The sequence below is a fragment of the Perca fluviatilis genome, chromosome 18, assembly GCF_010015445.1.
Source record: "Perca fluviatilis chromosome 18, GENO_Pfluv_1.0, whole genome shotgun sequence".
Taxonomy (NCBI): Eukaryota; Metazoa; Chordata; class Actinopteri; order Perciformes; family Percidae; genus Perca; species Perca fluviatilis.
This window is the reverse complement of record NC_053129.1, coordinates 14,957,189-14,976,769: the sequence shown is the minus strand read 5'-3', so window position 1 is coordinate 14,976,769 and position 19,581 is coordinate 14,957,189.

The following is a 19,581-nucleotide window of genomic DNA, read 5'->3' as shown; positions in this document are numbered from 1 at the left end:
TGGTCGCATTACGCCGAGACAACAGCAGGCATCGCCGAGGTGCCGTGGAGAAACCATCCGCCGCTCCTCACCGGACTGAACCCTCCCCTTGTCGTAGCCACCGGGAGAGATGTCGTGATGTGACCGTGTGAGCGCACGAGCCGCCACTGTAAGTAACGGCAACAGCAGCTTGACGGCCGTCCAGTAGGTGAAAACAGTGAGAATTTGACAGTGCGAGTGTTTTTATTTTGTGTGTGTGTGTATGTGTGTGAAGCAGAGGTGATGGCTTCGTTTGACAGCATGCAGTCAACGCAGCAGCAGCAGCATCCGCGGAGCGAGCCGTGACCACCGCTGGATTTGAGGAGCTATGTCCGTGGGCACCGAGCCTCCGTTTGCCTGTAGTCGACAGCATCAGTGTGCCCCCTTGGTTTGGTGCCTCGGGGGTCTTCGCTAAAGTCCAGGGACACACGGTACCAGCGGAGCGCACCCACCTGGAGTCGAGGAGAGGTTGCTGTTTGTTCTAAGGCCGGTCTCTCTGCAGCCCACTCCCCGCGCCTGCCTGCCTGCCTGCTTCCCCGCATCCTCCGCGGCGTCTCTGTGCCGCGAGCGCTCCGCGTTCTGACTGTTTGCCTCCCGTGGCCATACATACCTTTACTGCTAATACTCCGACTCAATTAATCGACGGGTGTGGATCGGAGCAGTGCTGTGTCTATGCGCATCAGTCACACCGCCCCGGAAAGGACTTCTTGCCATTGAGAGCTGGATATGCAGAGATTAACGTGAGAGGATGGATCTAATTATCTGTGTTTTTGCGGGGGGGGCGGGGTGGGGGGACCCCCCTTTTTTAAAAAAAGGTGTTTGTTTTTTTTTTTTTTTTGGGGGGGGGGGGGTGTGGGGGGAGGCTCGTTAGAGGGGGGGGAGTGTATGCAATTTGCTCCTGCTGGAAAACTCAAATATGATCATGACCTTGTAAAACAGTGGTTGCTCACGAATCGCCACTCACAAGACTCCCAAGGTACCATAATGAAAAATAATAAAATAAAAAGACCATGCAACATCAACTCGAGTAAGGGTGACAAACCACGTCTGAATGTCATGTTTGAGTAAGAGGCTCCAAATGTTCTCAGCAACACTGAGGTTATACAGCAAATCAAGTGTGTAGCCAATCATGCACAGCTCTTTTTTCTCATCCAATCCATCACTCATGATGGCCGGTGAGCAGGCTAAATTTAGTAGGCTGCATTCATATATTAAGACACTGGAACCCGGTAGATTGGTCTTGAAGCCTCTCTCAGACTGGTCGCCTACATGCTTGTCATTTAACTTTCATTCAAAAGGTTGACGTCGCACAAATGTGTTGTGAAATGTTTGAAATGTCATCATGAGGGCTGTAATCTTTTGAGCAGTGGCGTTTAGTATGCACTGTCATGAATTATTTTCATGTTTGGTGGCTCTCTATCTGCCTACCTCTTCCTTATGTCTGTCTGTCTGTCTGAATCTCTCTGTCTCTCCTTCACACACACACACACACACACACACACACACACACACACACACACACACACACACACACACACACACACACACACACACACGTACAATGAGCACACATTTCCGTCTCTACCCTGTCTGCTTGTGCAACCAGTGGCACAGATGATGGCTCATATGAATCGTCATCCTCGCAGCAGCAGCACTGTAAGGAAATAATAATTCATGTGCACAAACATTGGGACATGTAGGAAACCTTGAGGTGCACGGCCCTAACCTGTCAGCTGTGACAGCAGCTTTTTACCAAAGCAGAGATTGTGCGTGTATGTGCACAGTTACTCATATTACCACATTTAGCCTTCTAACAACCTGTTGCACAGACATTTTTAAGTTTCTAAAAATGTGTAGCGTACACAGCAATTTTACCTAATCTTCAAACCTCTAAGCACTCATTAGGCAGTGTAAGATGTTTACGTTGGTGTTGTTGTTTGGAGTTAGTGAATTCCTCCAGTTACGCATTTACACGTAAGCCTGAGGCCATTACCTCTCCTCAAACATAGATTCCTCAAGAAATCATTGGCTTTGCTTGAGTCGATATCCGTATCTGCTAAAGTGGTCTCTATACAAGATATAAATATATATATTCATAGGTGACAGGCTTACCATCAAAACCGATCACATGAATGTCAGATCAAAGCTGCGGATTCTTGGTGTGAGCAGGCTGTCCATGCCACAGCGTGTGCGTGCAGATGAAGTTGCAAGCTCATTAGAAGGAATCATATCCCATAATGCTCGATGTGGTTTTGCCATAGAGGTATGTGTGGACTATTGGGCTTAAACCGGTAGCAGCATCAGCAGTGGAAGAAGAGACAGGGAGATGTAGCAGATGGAATTGTTTGAGCACTAAACTGTTTATTCTTGTGTGTTTGCATGGATGTTGTGCAGCTTAACAATTCACTTGAGCACAGTCCCCCTTTTTTTCCCCATCACTACATTGTTTTACCTATTCTACAGTAAGTGTGCTTTAGTTAGGATTTACATAGGTCCTGCTTTCTTGCTGCTGCTGTATATTCTGGTACTGCAAAAGAAAAGGGCTTAGGTAGGTAGGTAGGTAGAACTATCTGTGTTTATGTACTCAAACTTTGTATATCACATAAATGGTGAGGGGCCATTGGCTAAGTCTTGTATATGCCTCATGTTTAAAATGTTCTGCACATCTCCAGGGAGGTGGTCTGAATGAAAATTCATGGGCAAGGTTCAAAAGTCAACATTTATTATTGAAAGTGGTAAATCATTAGCATGCATGTTGTGTTGCCTCCCATTGTATTCACTGAAAGTTTTGACACATGAAAGAGAGAGGGGGGGTCTCAGTGAAATGGAGTATTGTGCACCACAGGTGAAAGGCAGTGGGTGTGTGACTGAATAAAATGAGGGCTGTGAGAGGATAACATAATGGTGCCAGCAACTTTGAAGTGGTAGATTTTCACAACAGGGTTTTATAAAGGGCAAGGCCTGAATTCTTTTCTCTGGTCATATATTTGAAATCGAAGGTATCATATAGTGCTGGATATATCATTTTCACAGTTTTTTCACAGTCAAACCATTTCAATAATAGCTATTCACATTGTTTTTTTGTTTTTTTTACCACCCGATTCCATTTCTTTTTTTTGTTGAGTTCAAAGCCTCAGCTATCACTTTTCCTTCCCAGATTTCCAAATTGACCCAAGCGCAGGTGAATGGGACAATTTGCGAAAAAGAGTCTTTCAGCGGTTCATTTTTTATCCCGAACATTGGCATGTACGTCATCGCTGACGACTAAATGGTGGAATCATGAAGTAGTAATGAAGAAATCACATACTAGTGCGTTAAGTGGTGCTGCCAGAGTCATTAAAGAGGATTGATGAAGGCTAGTCATCCCTCCATGACTCCAGGCCACCGAGGGGAAAAGAGAGACACCACTAAAGTACAACATCTGCTCCACTCTTTCTCTCCTTTCCTTTTCCCCCCTTATTCCTTCCATTGGAGTGTGTCTTTTTTTTTTTCTCATCACCACACACACACACACACACACACACACACACTGCACCAGGAGATTGCTCTATTTTACCGACCTCTGCTCATCTCTGCGATGCTCTCTAGAGTGCCAATCGGCCAGTAGCTGCTCTTCTGTGGATGGAATGGAAGTACCTACAAACCAGTGCTAAATATTCTCAATTTGGCAATCATCTCTAAAGTTGCTAACAACCAATTTGAACAAATGAAACATGACACTTATGATAGCATGGAAATGTTTTTTTTCTTCTTTCTTTTCTTTTTCTGCTTGTTACTTTATCTGGCGATGTACAGCCTTCAGAATGTTCTCTTTGCATCAAAGTCAGTCGGCGACAACCTCCATGGGATGTACAGATGTTCCTGATCTCGTTTTGTGTTATGCTACTAAAGAGAAAAAAGTTCCTATCTTGGTCTTTCCCACCCCCCCCCCCCCCCCCCCCCCCCCCCCCCCCCCCCCCCTCTCTTTTTTTTTTTTTTTGGTTTTTCTTTTTTTTCTCTCTCTCTCTTTTCTTCTTTTTTTTAAAGACTTTGTTTTGATTCGACGACGAAATGACGAACGAAGCTTAAAATTCCTTTGATCGGACCTCCTCCACTGATCTTCAAATGAGACCACGGTATAACTCTATCTCTTCCCCCCCCCCCCCCCCCCACCCCCCCCCTCTTCCCTCGCCCGTCTCCTCTCTCCTGTCTCTCTCTCTCTATATTGCCCCGAGGAACAGCGGAGGGAAGTCTACAGTATATGTGCTTCAATCAGAGGCAAATGAGGATATACAGCTGGGCACGGCGCAGAGGAAGTAATTCGTCGCAGTAGAAGAGAAGAAGGGGCTTCAGATAGCACCAACTTAATCATACCGAATGTCAGTTCCCTTTGGACTGAGTCCTCCGAGACTGGCACTGAATATACACTACAGAGACAATGTTTTAACTTAAAAGTCTGAAGAACTCCTGCTGTGCTCAGTATTCACCGGATAATCTCACAGTTTTACTTGAATACTTGAATACCTCAATACAATGTGATTAAGGTGAAACAGCTGTTTTTCAGTGTGGTGAATTTTGGAAACCAAAAGTTCAAATTAAAGGGGTACCTCATCCATTTAGTGGAGTAACAAAATTTCAAAATTGAGGCAACAGAGGGTAGGCTATGCTGACTTTGAGTCCCTTGTTTACGTCAAGATCCAAAAACACTGGATCCTAATTTACCGTGATGCCAATAGTGTAATTTCATTTGACACGTGCTTCCTGTTAAATGCCCACATCTTTCAAACTCCATACTCCCCGTTTGTAATGCAGGCTTTCTGTTATAGATTTGTAATCTCCAAGTCAAAGCCGAGATAATTGTGATGACATCACTATGACACCATCAAGGTTTTTTACTCACACTTTAGAAAGCACCTTCAGATCCACGAAAGAAATTGGAGAACTGTTTTTACACGCTGAGTCATACTTCTCATTTGTGTAAACATCAGGGACGTGCCTTTTTCATTTGATCTCTGTGACTTCCTGTTTAGCTGTGAAGCCAAGAGGTCGTGTTGCTCGTGTTTATGCGAGGTGCGTGGCTGTGTTGAGGGGGTGACACTCCTTCCACTGGTAGGATGCCCTCTCTCTCTCTGCCCCCTTTAGCTAATTTGGAAGATACAGCTGTGTATAATTTGGTAGTAGGCAAAATGGAAAAAGGAGCTGTAAGCTTTATGGTTGTAGCAGGGATTTTAACAGCATTATTCAAATACTGCAATGTCCTCTGTACAGAAAATAAGCAATTCCAGTCCGGTTTTCTTATGGGCAGTTCAAAGGAAAGTTAGAGTTGTGCACAGCTGTGATGAATGGAATATATGTTTCTTGATGATTTGTGTTCAAAACAAAAAAAAGAAAGTATAATGTGGCTTTGACTACTTTGCACACATCATGAACAGCTGTAATACTTTCTTCCTTTTGGAAGGATTTGGATGAGTTCAGGAACATAATTTACCTCTGGATCATTCAAGGCCAAATCCCCACCACAGACCAAAGAAGCTTATTGTAACCTGGCTGGCTGCTTCAACTGTTAAGCCCACATCCCCAAACCCTGAGCTACGTTTCCTGCTCTGTACAGTGCTGATGACAGAAAGCTGCTGCTAATGATCCTCTAGTCATTCATTCATAAGGTCCTGTTAGGGTTGGGCGATTAATCGGAAATGTGTCAACATCGAAATTCTGAAGCTGTTGTAGACGTGTTTTTCCCATGACGATAATTTCGATAATTTATTCCTGTTGATAGGCCTACTTTCTACCGCGTGTGTAGTCACGTGACTTTGCCCGGACCAGTCAGCCGCATGGAAAGCATAATGGAGGATAACTCAAACACCGAATCAGAGTCGAATACAACTTCTGCCCAAAAAAACCCCGCAGTGTCCGTCGTCAGAAAACATTTTGGCTTCAGAAAAGAGGATTTAGAACAACGTGATTAATTATTTTTCATTTATCGAGGAAAAATGTGCAATTAATCGTGATTTTGATTTTAGGTCATACTGTGCAGCCCTAGGTCCTGTCATGGTGCATGACTAGACCGGACTTATGCCCAGTTTATTTAGAATCCAAAGTAATTCTGTACTTTAAATTAAGTCAAGTATGGCCACTGAACTGATATTTTTTCTGAAATTCTGATGAAGTGGCCATTCATCATATGGATCATTTAAAAACAAGATTTGAATCTTAAATGTCAACCTTGGTCCTGCTGATACTGCATGGTACAGCAGCACAGCTTTTATCTCTAGTGATTTCATTTCATGTAATAGTCTTCATTTCCTCATGGTAACTTTTGTTATGAACTGGTCAATAGTGCTGGTGCAGTTGTAGTGTGATTCATGGCAGATGTAGATCCATGGGATAAGACTCCTAATGGCATTGCATTGTGCTTCCTTCCCATACCCTTCCGTTCACGAAGGACTGTAATTCGAAGCCTAAACATTAGTATAATGGTACGAAGCATATACTGTATATTCAAACAAGCGGGGATTTACATCCACTGAGAGTTTATTCCGAATCTGGACTCTAGACCTGAATGACACTATATAAGGAACACTAAATGTTATTTTTCAAATTAGTTTCAGTTTGCAGTTTGAAACTGACAAAATTAGTTTTCACAACGATGGGTGAGGCAGCGCTGCTGTTTAGTTCAATCAATAATAATGCATCGTATTTTATAAAGTGATGTATAATCTTAAAGCCTCGACTACGGTCCATAGTCCACCCACACAGATGTTTTCCATTATGTTCTCTAATTAGACCTCTTCCCAGGACAGACAAACTGAGTTTGGGTGACATCTCCCTCACCCACCTTTCGTTGATTAAGCAGTACCTGTTGGTGCGGGGACAAGTTACCCTGTTATGATCCTTATTAGTGCATATAGGGTTTGGTGAAATGATGTTATTCCCAGCACAGCTCCACCCAATGCACCTGGCAAGGTCTAATTAGCCAGAGTAATTGAAAACACCTGTGTGAGTGTGTGTGTGTGTGGAGCCGTTAATTTGCAAACTATTAGCTACAGCTGTCAGATAAATTAAATTAGAGTTACAAGTGAAATATTACAATGGAAATACTCAAGTTAAGTACAAGTACCTGAAAGCTGTACTTACTGTACAGAACAACCAAAACTGACCAGGGGTGAAAAAATAGGGTAAAACTGTCACAAAATAACCCACTTTATTACAGTGCCACCAGATGTCCGATCAGTGCAAATTTCTGTAGCATGGATATTTGGGGCGATTAAAAAAAAAACTTTCCACCTTTGTGGTCGCTTCCAGAGTTAAAGTTCCTGAGGAAAAGATTTTAGCCAAACAATTAGAACTGTAATTAAAACAATAGAGTATGAGCCAGAGCTCTGCTCCGTGCTTCGGTTTTACATTTTCCTGCATAATATCTAACCAATAACTCACAGTTAAGTCATGCATTCATTAACATCTCATATAAAGTACACACTGTTAGCTGAAATGCTACTTACTGGATGGTTTTGGTTTATTCCACCGCCTCATGACCCTCCATTGCTTTCAGCAGACATTCATGCTATCATTATGTCGTCATGCCTCTTACTCATTACAGTCTGGCCGGCATTTAAATACTGTATACTGTATGTAAATGGATAGACGAGCCCGAGTGCAGAGAGCGAGGCATGCAGCCGTACATGCTGCATGCTGATAAGAGCAGACCAAAATCCCTTTATCCAGGTTTATAATTTGTGCACGAAGAGAAAAAAAAAACAGGTACATACATGCTTTTACAGAGGCTGAGAGAGACAGAGGCTTATGTCATTTTGCCTGGTTTATAGCTAATTTAATGTTAATTAATATACTACTTAACTGTGTGTTAGAATTCATTTGGTAAATTGATTATTCACAAGGTGTTACATCATCGCCTAAAGTTGATCATTTATTGATATTTAGCTAGTCTTATTTAATCCACTAACACATGCATTAGATCTTGATAAGTCATGCCTTAGTTTTGCATTTAAAAACATCAATTGTACACCCTAATAAAGTGTTAGAGATATTTCTTAATGAACTGCAGGATTATCTGGGAAGATAGATCCTTTTAAATGTTTGGTGTGTTTCCATATCTGGAGTTATCATTTCCATGATTGGCATAACTACAAATCACAGGGAATTATACATGCTAGCCAGCTTCAAAGTGACGCAAATGATGAAAGAGGCTCATTGAATATGAATGTCTCCTCCTGTCTTTCCTTACCCATTTCAGTCAATTGAATTGTCTTTGTTAAGCCAAACTGGCAGTACCCGCATTTACACACAAAGTACAAATCACTCAGCATTCCCAATAGGTAGCTGACAAGAGCCACGGGGCTTCTTTTAGCAGTGCTGTGGAGGAAATAAAGCAAAAAGCAAACCAGGGGAGGATTGGTACGTTTGGCACCCACAAGAGGCTAATGCAAACCTTCAACTATGTCACTTCAGCCCACACAGGCATCCTAAGTGCTGCTCCTGTGAAGTGATGTCTGTTGTCATGGTGACAGTATGTGAGCCTGGCATTGCACGTCCTCTGACTTCCCTGTTGCTTCCCTCGCTCGCTCGCTCCTCCCCTCCCCTCCCTCCGTCCCTCTCTCCATCTCTGGCTACCCACTCGCTCATTCTCTCCTTCCCCTCACATGCCAGGAAATCAATCGCGAAACAAATGTGAAGTGATTGCAGAAACGAAAGCTCATCGCAGCAGCCTTACGATTGTGCATGAGAGCAGATGAGATTGCTGTGCATGTAGAAGGTTTTGGGGAGGGGGGGCAGAAGACAGAGGCTGAATGTGTCTCTTCAAAAATCACCACCATTTCATTGCTATGAGGCACCTGCAGAAAGGAGCCTACTTATCTTTGTAGCGAATTATGCTTAAGGTTCTCTGACAAGCAGGAATAGTGGTGACGTAAATGTGTTGACAATGACACCCTCAGATCAAAACCAATGCCAAACAGCCAGACAGCAGGGGAGCCGCACATAGACCTCTGGAAAAGATCATATCAATACCTTCCCACCCCACCCACACCCCCACACCAATGTGAAAAAGAACAACACACGTATCCATACTGTATTTTTTCTCCTCTTCTCTCATATCTAGTCATTCCCCTGCTGGCAAAAGGCAACTGAGACTGTTGACTGCGTGTGTCTGCAGAGGCACTGTGATGCCACGTGAACATGCAGTTTGTGTGTGTGTGTGTGTGTGTGTGTGTGTGTGTGTGTGTGTGTGTGGGGTTTGGGGGTAGCTTTTTCCATCTATCTAGGGCAATACTTTGCTGAGATATTAATTTAACAGTGTGATTTATCACCACGTTCACACATCAGCCTTTCCGAACAAGACTCATCATGGATGCTGAGCGTGCCTCAAAGTGCCTGTGAACATGTGATGCAGTCATTACGTGCGCTTTTACACTTACTAAACCTCCTAGCCTTTCTTAAAGGGTTATCTAACTGTCTGCTGAGCCTCTTTTGTATTATTTGGCTTTCTGTGTATCCCTCAATAGTCCCTAAAAACCGTATTCTTCTAACAGAAATTCACAATGTAATAGCTAATCTCTTTAGCGTCATGCTCTTTTCATCTCTCCGCCAGACACAGTATATCCCAGAGGCTGTTACACCCATGGGGATAACCTCAAGCCGTGTACTGTCAGTTAATGGCTTCCTATGGCAAAGCAAGCCGAGCTGTCTGGAGTAGGCAAAGCAGTCTCCACCGAGATTTCACTAAGTGGAGAAAGAAATCTCAGGGCGAGATTTAATGCAGATGTTGGCATTCTCGCCCAGTTCTGATTGGCTGCCGCCTCCCTCCTTCTTGTCTTTATTCAGCTTGCTGCAGCAAAAGCTTTGCAGTGCACTGTACCTGGAGTTATATTTGTACAGGTGCATAGGAATTACTTTATGGAAGTAGCCGCAATATACTGCAACAGTCAAAGTGCAGAAAAAACAATTTAGCAGTGTTGCCCGAGTGTCCCCTAGAGTGCGTTGTCTTAGAAATCCATGCTTAGGCCTTCTCCAGTCTGACTCGTGACCCAGTCTATACGTGTCTGCACAGCATGAGGTTTGCTTCCTTCTGTAGATCTTCTCCCTCGCTGCAGACAGCGGAAGAATTGACCCACGCTTTTTGCCTTCAATGAAATTCTCACTTTATTTGGTTCACACTCCCCTGGCCTCAACAAAGGTTTGCGTCAACTATTCATCATGATACGGATTTCTCTTGCTTTGAGCCAGTCGCTTTTTTTTTTTGTATCCAGATGTTTTCATTTCAACAGGCAAATCTAATCATTAAAATGACATAGGTGCCGCATCATGAGCTTTGCCAAATTAAGACTCAATACAAGTCAAATTACTGATTAATTGAAAAATTGCTGTTCCATGGGGAAATAGTTTTATATGCAGCATGCGTTCTGGTAGGAAACCTGATTCTTTTCCTTAATTCATTTTCAGTTTGTATGATATCTTGTCATACTGTGTGTGATGCAGTGAGTTAATACGTGTGTTGAGACCATTTATGTCAGAGCGAGAAAGGTGTGATCATGATATGTGTCACATCGAAAGTGATACAGCACTTTTTTGTAATGTTCCCGGACTTAAAGAACAAAAAAACCCACTTGCATATAAATGTGCCTACAGAGAAACGCGCACTTGGCTGCCCTTTTTTTTACTTGTCTTTCATGTCACATAGATGTATTTCATCTGAAGATGAGTGAAGCCAGAAGCAGGCCTCCTCAAATGCCACATTCACAGCTCGAGATGACCCTCTGCCCTATTTCATTACTTCTGCTTCTACCCATTTCCCTCCGTTTTATTTCCACGTGGCCTCACGTTGCCTTTTTCCTTGCACAATATTATTACTACTCCGTTTCTGGGTGTGTACCAAATGCCTTAAAGAGTGGCATCATCTCTGAGCAGTTTAAACGTCTTAATAATAAGGAATGGGCTGGTTTGGCCTCTCCAGTGACCCTTCATTGGCGTGATTACCTTGAGAAGGTTGCTAAAATATATGTTGGAGCAGAGTTTATATCCGTCTGCTCTTGGGTTGTAATCAAAGGTCTCTGTGCTAAGCAGAAAAGCTTTCCTGAACAGCAACTTTTTTTTTTCTGGAGCCAACAGCCAGACTCGCCATGGATTTTATCCTCCTAGCTCAATTGGGGGTTAGCTTGATTGTGTGAAATTGCAGGTCAATAGTTGATCTAGAGTTGACTGTTTGGGGACTGTGGTGCCATTCCTTTGGATCTCAAAAAGAACACCAGTATTTACGTACGATTTATGTTGCTTTTATATTTTAGGGCTGTTTTCTGAGTTGAGAATCAAATATGAAAGAAAAAGCGGAAGATTATATGTAGAGTCCCGTCTACGTGACTAAAACTTTGCCCAAGACCACGTTCCCTAAGTTTCCCAAAGTTAAGCAAAAGCTTTGATCAAAATTCATTTAAATACCCACCTCAGGGTTTGATTTTGTTATATTGTGGGTGTATTTACCAAATGTTGAGTCATCTCCTTTCAGGTGCACAGGTGCTTTACCAATACACAGATATTGGAGATTTATAAGCTTCAATAAAAGAGAAGTGGTGCTGCGGGCCATTTCATCACGGTATTAAAAGAAATGACAAATCTTGTATAATTAAAAATGCATCATGAAATCGATTGCATAGTAATGTCTGTTGAAGTATGATTTCCCATCGGCCTAGGGCCCTTGTTGTAAGAAAAGAGGAAATATTAAAGTTATTAACCTGCGTAGGTAGAAGTAAAGAAAAAATGCATTAATGCATTAATTCCAGGATGTGTTTTAAATGAGTTTGGTTTGGTGGGTCTACGTGTTTGGTGTGCTGATGTGGGACCATGTAGTTATTAAAGTTTGTTGGTGGGGATATTAAACAGCTAGAAATCCCAGTGTCTGCCACAGAACAGAAGACTTTAAAACAGCTTTCAAATGCACCAATAAACCAAAACATATTAGTGGATCCGCAGGTCCTCTCGGATCATCAGAAGAGCCCGTACAAATCCAGTAATCGCTCCCCTGACTGCATTAATGATGCTTTCCAAAGAGGTGTAACCTGGATGGTGTTTCCATATTGCAATCTATATTTATATCATAATCCACATATCAACACATGCTTATGATATTCATGAATTCCATAGCATCCGATCCAGCAGAAGCAGAATAGGGAGAGTTGGCTGTGCCCCCTCTGCGGTGAGAGCCTCCTGCAGTGGGTGTCTTACATGTCGGTGTGTGTGTGCGGGGGTGTGTGTGTGTGTGTGTGTGTGTGTGTGTGTGTGTGTGTGTGTGTGTGTGTGCGCATTCCCCGTGGATTTCTGTGATGCAACCGTGGTAATTGGATGTGTGGCGCCCACCAAAAATCCCCTTTAGCCCTGGGCAAGCGCTCTTTCAATCCCAGCATGCCTCTGTGGAAAGCACAACCCAAAGTAAGGCTTATTCTTTCAACTGGCAAACATCAAATGGTTCCCTGTTCTCTCCATCACAGCCTCCGTCTCTCTGCTCCCGCTGTAGCATCAGGAAAGCCCATTAACATGTAATGACATGACCGTACACATGCATGGCAGTCACAGGGAAACGTACAGCTGATGATACTCACCACCATTTTCCCAGTTAATAACTGTTGATTTTTCACTGATAATTATTTTGGGAGGATTGGGCAACTGATTGTTCTCGGATGGGGCTGATACAGCTCTGGGGAAGGTGCTCAAAAGTATCAAGAGTGTTAAATGATCCCTGATGGGTGGAGATGTACCTAAACCCTGGCATAGTGTTGAGTTTTACACAGTCTGAATTTAATTAACGATGGCTTGGCTGTTTGGGAACAACACAGCAACTGCAAACATTTTTATCATGGAAAAAAGAATGGCTGCAAGCTGACACAACAACATTAGCATGTAAATAACCAGGAGAATCAGCAATTAACGGATTTGTATAGTGTCACATTATCACACTAAATATCCACTTAGAGATGAGCTGCTGTGTTGTGATGATAAATGGATAGCGGTGACATGGAATGTGGAGTTCCTAAAGTTGCTATATTCTAGGGCTGCAGCTACAAGCTTCATTATCTAATAATCTGTTGATTTCATTGATTGTTTAGTCTAATCTATAGAATCTCTGAAAATAGTCAAAACACAATAGTACAATTTCCCAGAGCCATGTTAGATGTCTTCAAATTGCTTGTTTTGTCCAATCAACAGTGCAAGACCCCAAGTATTCAGTTTTAGGGCTGCAACTAATGTTAGTTATTAATCTGTCAGACTTTTTAAATAGATCGATTAATCCTTTCCTCTACAAAATTCTGAAAAGTTTGAAAAATGTCCAAAGAGTCGAAGATGACATGTAAATTGCTTGTTTTGTTCAGCTAACAACCACACACTTCAGAGATACTCTGCCTGCCCAATAGTTCAAAATCCAAAGATATTCAATTTACAGCAATACACAGTTATATAAAATGGATAAGAGCAGCAATTTTTCACATTTCAGCAGCTGGAACCAGTGATTGTTTCACATGTTTTGCTTGATAAATGACTTAATAGATTGTCAAAATTGTTGCCAATTATCCTCATATTTTGGAAGTTTAAATGTTTTAGGGATGGCAATGTCGGCCTGTTGGTCCGTCAGTCAGCCACCTTGGTCCAGAATGAAGTATCACAACAACACTGGATGGATTGCCATGACGTTACTTTATCGCCATAATCAGGTCAAAATGTCCATCTATCCAATACTTTGGTTTATGACTAAATACCTGATGACATTCCCATCAGCCTCGGCTGTACTTCAACCTTAGTGCCAATTAGCGATGTTAATGTGCTAACATGCTGTACTAACATGGTAAACATCATACCGGCTTAGCATCAACATGTCTGTCTTTGGGAGCATGTTAGCCTTCTAAAGTTAGCATTTAGCTCAAAGCAACGCTGTGACTAAGTACAGCCTCATAGAACCGCTAGCATGACTGGAGACTCTTAGTCTTGTTACCTAAAGAAAATATAAATTAATTATCAAAATTGTTTATTAATTTCTAACTGAGCATTACAAAATTCTGCTTCTGCTCCAATAGATAAATGTATTCCATGAAAAATCAGTATGACTGTTTTTGAGTCACACACGTCTTTCTTCTCCTTTGCAGCAGCTGCTATTGTTAATTCCCAGTGCAATGCAGAAGTAATGTGTGGCGTTTCTTTAGCTCACCAGGTCTAGTTTTTTAACTAGAAGCCTTATGAATAATGCATGACAAGAGGGGGTCAGAATAAGGTTTCTTACTCAAGAGAATGCCTTGTTTAGTAAATTTGATCTTAACTGCGGGTGAGGATTATTCTTCACCGTGTTCTACCTCACTGCATGAAACATGAATATAGACACAAGCACAAGGACACACGATGGACCCTGTCTTGTTGAAACTATCATTAATTATCTATCTGCCAGTGTCTGACACATGTATGTGTCAATGTTTGTGCATTCGCCTGTGTGGGTGGAAATGTGTGTTTGCAGGCATTTGTATGCGTTAGACGCGGCGGGCTCTCTGATGCCAGTGGCCTTACCCCCCGCTGAATCACACACTACAATGGGCAGAAGGAGAAGGAGGAGGAGGAGGAGGAAGAAGATCTTCCTTTCTTGTTTATCTTCTTTGATTCTTCTCTGGATATTTCCGTGACCTTGTTTTTTAAAGTTGCGTAATACTCTGCTGGAGGTTTGGGAGGAGGGCAAAAGGGGTGTGGAGGCAGCGGGGGTGGAGGCAGGACATTGATCCAAACTGTGATGACAGCTTAGGCTTTCTCCCTCGCACCTCCTCCACGCTCTTGAGAGGAGGTGAGACTGTGGCGATAGAAAGAAACCTTAAAGACAGCAGGGGATTTCATCATTGCCACAAACACGGTTTACTGAGAGCGATGTGAGTGAATGAAGGAGCACCCTCTGAACCATGACGTTCATTCACACATACTGTAGATAGAAAGGATCACACTTGCATGGGTTTGCCTTCTGTTCCTGTGTGTTTTACTCCCTGCTCTCTCTATCTTACACACACACACTCGTGCAGGGAAAACAAGAGGGAGACGGCCTCTGACTCATTTATTTTGCCATTAAGTGGCTTGTTGTACATGTTACAAGGTTATTTGCTGCAACGGAAGTGGGAGGCAGCCATGATGATAACGTCATTAAAACGCCAATAGGGCAACATCAGCGGTAATTGCCCACTGCCCTATCTGATGACAAAATACGCCAATACTCTTAACTTATGGCATACAATTTCATGATCACACATAGCTCTGCTGCAAGAGTGAGCACTGTTGTGTAGAGGTTTAAACTTTTTGGGAGATGCTTTATATAAGAAGCTTTATGGAGGCAAAATGAACAAAAAGCTCTGTAAAGGTAGGTACCATCTTAGATCATAAAATAAATAGATATCATGATATTGTTAATTTTTGGAAAATCACTTTAAATCTTTATGGATAAAATAATTAGATGGGAGTATCTTTTTTTGTCTAATCCAGTGGGTTCAATAAAATATACAGCATTGGCATGAAGCAATATGCTCCTGCTCACTGAGTGGCAACATAGCCCACAATGGACTAATACAGTACACACAGGAATGTTAATGGGATAGCTAAAGTACCACAGTAAAACTAAACAATATATGCCATATTATCCACCCCTAAATGCAATTTGGCATTTTCATATTCAGAGAGTAGTAAAAATAAGAGAAATACATTTAATATAAAACAATTATTTTTGCTTTTTTTAAATTATTGTTAAGACGGTTCACCACAAAATAAAAAATACATACAGCATTTTCCCTCTTACCTGTAGTGCTATTTATAAATCTAGATTGTTTTGTGTGAGATGCCCAGTGTTAGAGATATCGGCCTTAGAGATGTCTGTATTTTTGATTTGGGGTGAATTGTCCCTTTAATGGTAGTTTATAAGCTTGGTGGTGTTGTATTAGTTTGCATTATATTGCAAGGTGTTCCTATTATTTTGTTCACATTGTGCACATACAGTACATGGTGTTTATATACAGTTTAGTTTCAGAGATTTTGATGCCCCTAAACATTTGGATGTGAAGTTATTTATCCTGTTTTTGTAAATCCAGGAAGTCCTTAAGAATTCTTGCTTCTCCTTTCACATCAGATGGTGATGGTGACGATGCTGTGCTTCATCTAAATATGAAGACATTTCTATATTTTCATTTAGAGATACTGTATGTATACTGTATGTAGGAAAGTCATGCAGAAAGCATAAAGTATATTTTTAATGGGAACTGTTTTACTACACAATTAATAATAACTTACATTTTATAGCACTTACAAGTTACAGATTGGCTTACAAAAAAACATAAAACCAGAGACATGTATGGATGATGGTGGTGAAGTGACATAGAATAGTTACATATGACATTAAAAGTGAATCAGATTATACTGTATATCTTTCAAAAGATATTTTAAGGAGTCTTGTTGTGGCATTCTGAGCCAGCTGAAGCTTAAATAGGAATTGACTTACAGTAGATGATTCATGTATTCACTCATACACAGAGCAGGAAACCAAAGTGACTTGTTTCTTACGCTTCTCCGACCCTCATGATGTGCCTGTAGCTCCCTAACACACAGTGGCCTTGCCTGTAGCTCTGACTGTGTCTAAAACTGACTCACAGCAGTCTCCACAGTTGCCCCCGAAGAGAAGAAAAGTGGGTGGTGTGTCAAACTAGATCCATCACTGAACTCCTGTAACAGTCGGCTTTGCCTGATCCTTTCCTGCACTGCAGTGACACCTCTGGCTGATGAAGGGCATAAGATGCCGAGTCCACTGACTGCACACTCCATTAGGCATTTCCCCTCGCACACAGGGGCTAAGATAAATCAGATTTACTACAGTATGTTCTTTTTTTCAGACCTCGATAAATGTATGTAGATTACTGCCTCTGTTCATGATAATAGCAAGAGCGTCCTCGCCTAATATTTGCAAAGCTTTTTTTTCATATTTTCTCAGCTTCTTTTTTAGCCTTGTAATCGCGGCTGCCACAATGCAATGCAGATGTCTTTGCCAGAAATCCTTAACATGTAACACTCAATAAAAAGCTGGATTCCAAACAGATGAAGAAGAAAATTAATGCACCATTTTCTCTTCTAGAAAAAGTAAGCAGCTGTTAGTAATCACCGGTATTCAGGAGCGCACAAGGGCTATGGTTGCACATGTTGCACTGCAAAGCTTTTAAAATGTATTTAAGTCAAACCAACACCCGTCGAGATCAAGAGATCAAGCTCTGTTAATATGCTAAGTGTTTCTTTGCAGCATTTGAATAGCTTCAGCCCACATTTGCATTTATTTGCAATTCTGTGCAATGCTGTATTTGAAATTTGACGTTGACTTTGCTTTTTGTCCGGTTGAACGCTCTCTAGATGGACTATTAATGGTTCTCTTCATAGGTTTACAAGTCTTCTTAATGCACTTACATCATCGGCTCACATTATCCTATTGATAACATCAGCGTGCTAATGCGTGGCTGCTGTGTGCTGTGCACATTTTATTGGCATACAGGGAATATGTTGTATTAACATAATGGAAGGGCTTTTACGGTGGGTTTCATTGGAGGCGACTCCCCTCTGACAGAGTGTTAACTGGTTCTTGGCCTCCACCACATCATGTACGACAATAAAACAGGAGGGCATTTAAGGTTATTAAATATCAAGTTGGATGCAATGATTAGATCACGTAGCGTTATGCATCAAAAGTGATGCATTGTTTGAGTTTTACCGAGCTCGGTAGCTTTTGGAATGCTGTGCAGTCACTAAGTAATACGTTTCGGCTCAAGCTTTGACAATGCTCGCCATGGCGTCCCATAAACAAAGTCCAGGATCATTTGTTGGTTTCACTGCAGGGTGCCAGCTCTTTAAAGAGAATGGAAACTTTCCGCGTGATAAAGGGCAAATAGAGCTCACTTAAGAGCGCCCTGCCTTGTTCTTGTGCTTGTTTGTGAGCTTACAGTGGAAAAATATAGGGACAGATGAAAGCAGAGCACTGCAGGATGGTAATTTTTAATGAGGGGATTTTTTATTGGCTCCACATGATTCTAAACAGTGGATAGATTAGGCTTCAGGATACAGAAGGGTAAAAAAGTCAATTTCCGCAACAACAAGCTCCTTGGTAACATCATATGACCGCTCAATTTACATATGTAAAGGGAAGAAGAAGAGATTCTCCATCAGCTCTTGTGTTTATCTTCCTCAGCGGTGTTTAGAATCGGGGGCTTATTTCCTTCTCATGGTTGGCTTTACTTCCTCTATCATTTCCTGTTTCTTCTTTTTTTCATCATCCTAAAGCCAAAGTGCACAATGTAAGCGATGGCTCCTTTGACTGGGATTTTGAGGGAAAGTATTAGCAAGCGTGGAGAGGAGAGGAGGCTGAGCAGGGAGAAGATTAAATTATCTCCTTTGAAGGTGTGCTGGCGCTTTCATGAGACAGAGGCCATTATTAATATGCAGTGACACATGCATACTTCCAAAATGATCCTGGACGCTTCGTCATGGATCATAAAATTCCCCAAGGTGCCTTTCGCTCATCGCATACTGAGAGCCGCAACCACATCTCGTATGAATCATAGCGTTCCGCCAGGATATATGGAAAGAGGGCAAGAGAGACAGGCAAGGGGGGGAAATGGCTCTTGTGTTTTATTAGATTGCCCAGACAAAATGATATTAGTTTTGAGCCGTTGAGCAGTTTTGAGGCCGCTGTGGCGCTCCGTCCATGGGTGACAGAAGGGCCAATGAACAGATTGTGGGGTTTGCATGGCCTACAAAAGGTTAAATGGGTTATGTAAGCAGCTGTCAGCCTGGGGAAAGGTGATCTCATCTTTGGATTTGTTGATTGATTTGTTGGTGGCATTTAAAGTGAACTTTTGTCTCAAGCACTTTGTGCTAAAATGGACTGTGTACAGTAAATTACTTTAGACATGTATTTGACAGTATAGCATGCTGTTCTTTAGTTATTCTAATTAGCTAAAGGTAGTCAGGTTCAACCAGCTATATGGAATAATTTGCCTGTCCCAGGGCAACAGCGAGATAATACCCATCTGTGGTCTCATCACTCTCCCTCCTGACGGCTCCATAGAAGCACCTTCACAATGCACTTTATTTTTCTCATGTTTAACTCCATTGAATAAGTTAAGCCCACAGCATGGTCATTATGCAACTGGATGGAGGCGTCAACAACGCCAGCCAGAGGTTACACATATCCATGGAGTAAATGGTCATCGACTGTGTAATTGGAATTTCTACCCTTTTATTCCCTTTCTCTGCCTTCCCCTGATATATAGCCCAAATGAGCTGTCATCCATGATTGATTTTCACATTTCAGGGATGCCTACTTTGACTAAGCACTGACTATTAGAGAAGCTCTGTCATGCCTGTGGCATGGAGTGGGCCGTTAAGTTCAGAGCAGGAAACGGTTTAGCTTGGGCGCTCTCAAGCTTAACATGTAATGTACATTTAGTTATGTGCATGGCGATGAACTGTAATGCATGAGGCAATAAAAGCCTTTATGATTGGTAAACTAAGCTGAGTGTAAAGTTCTCCTGCTGG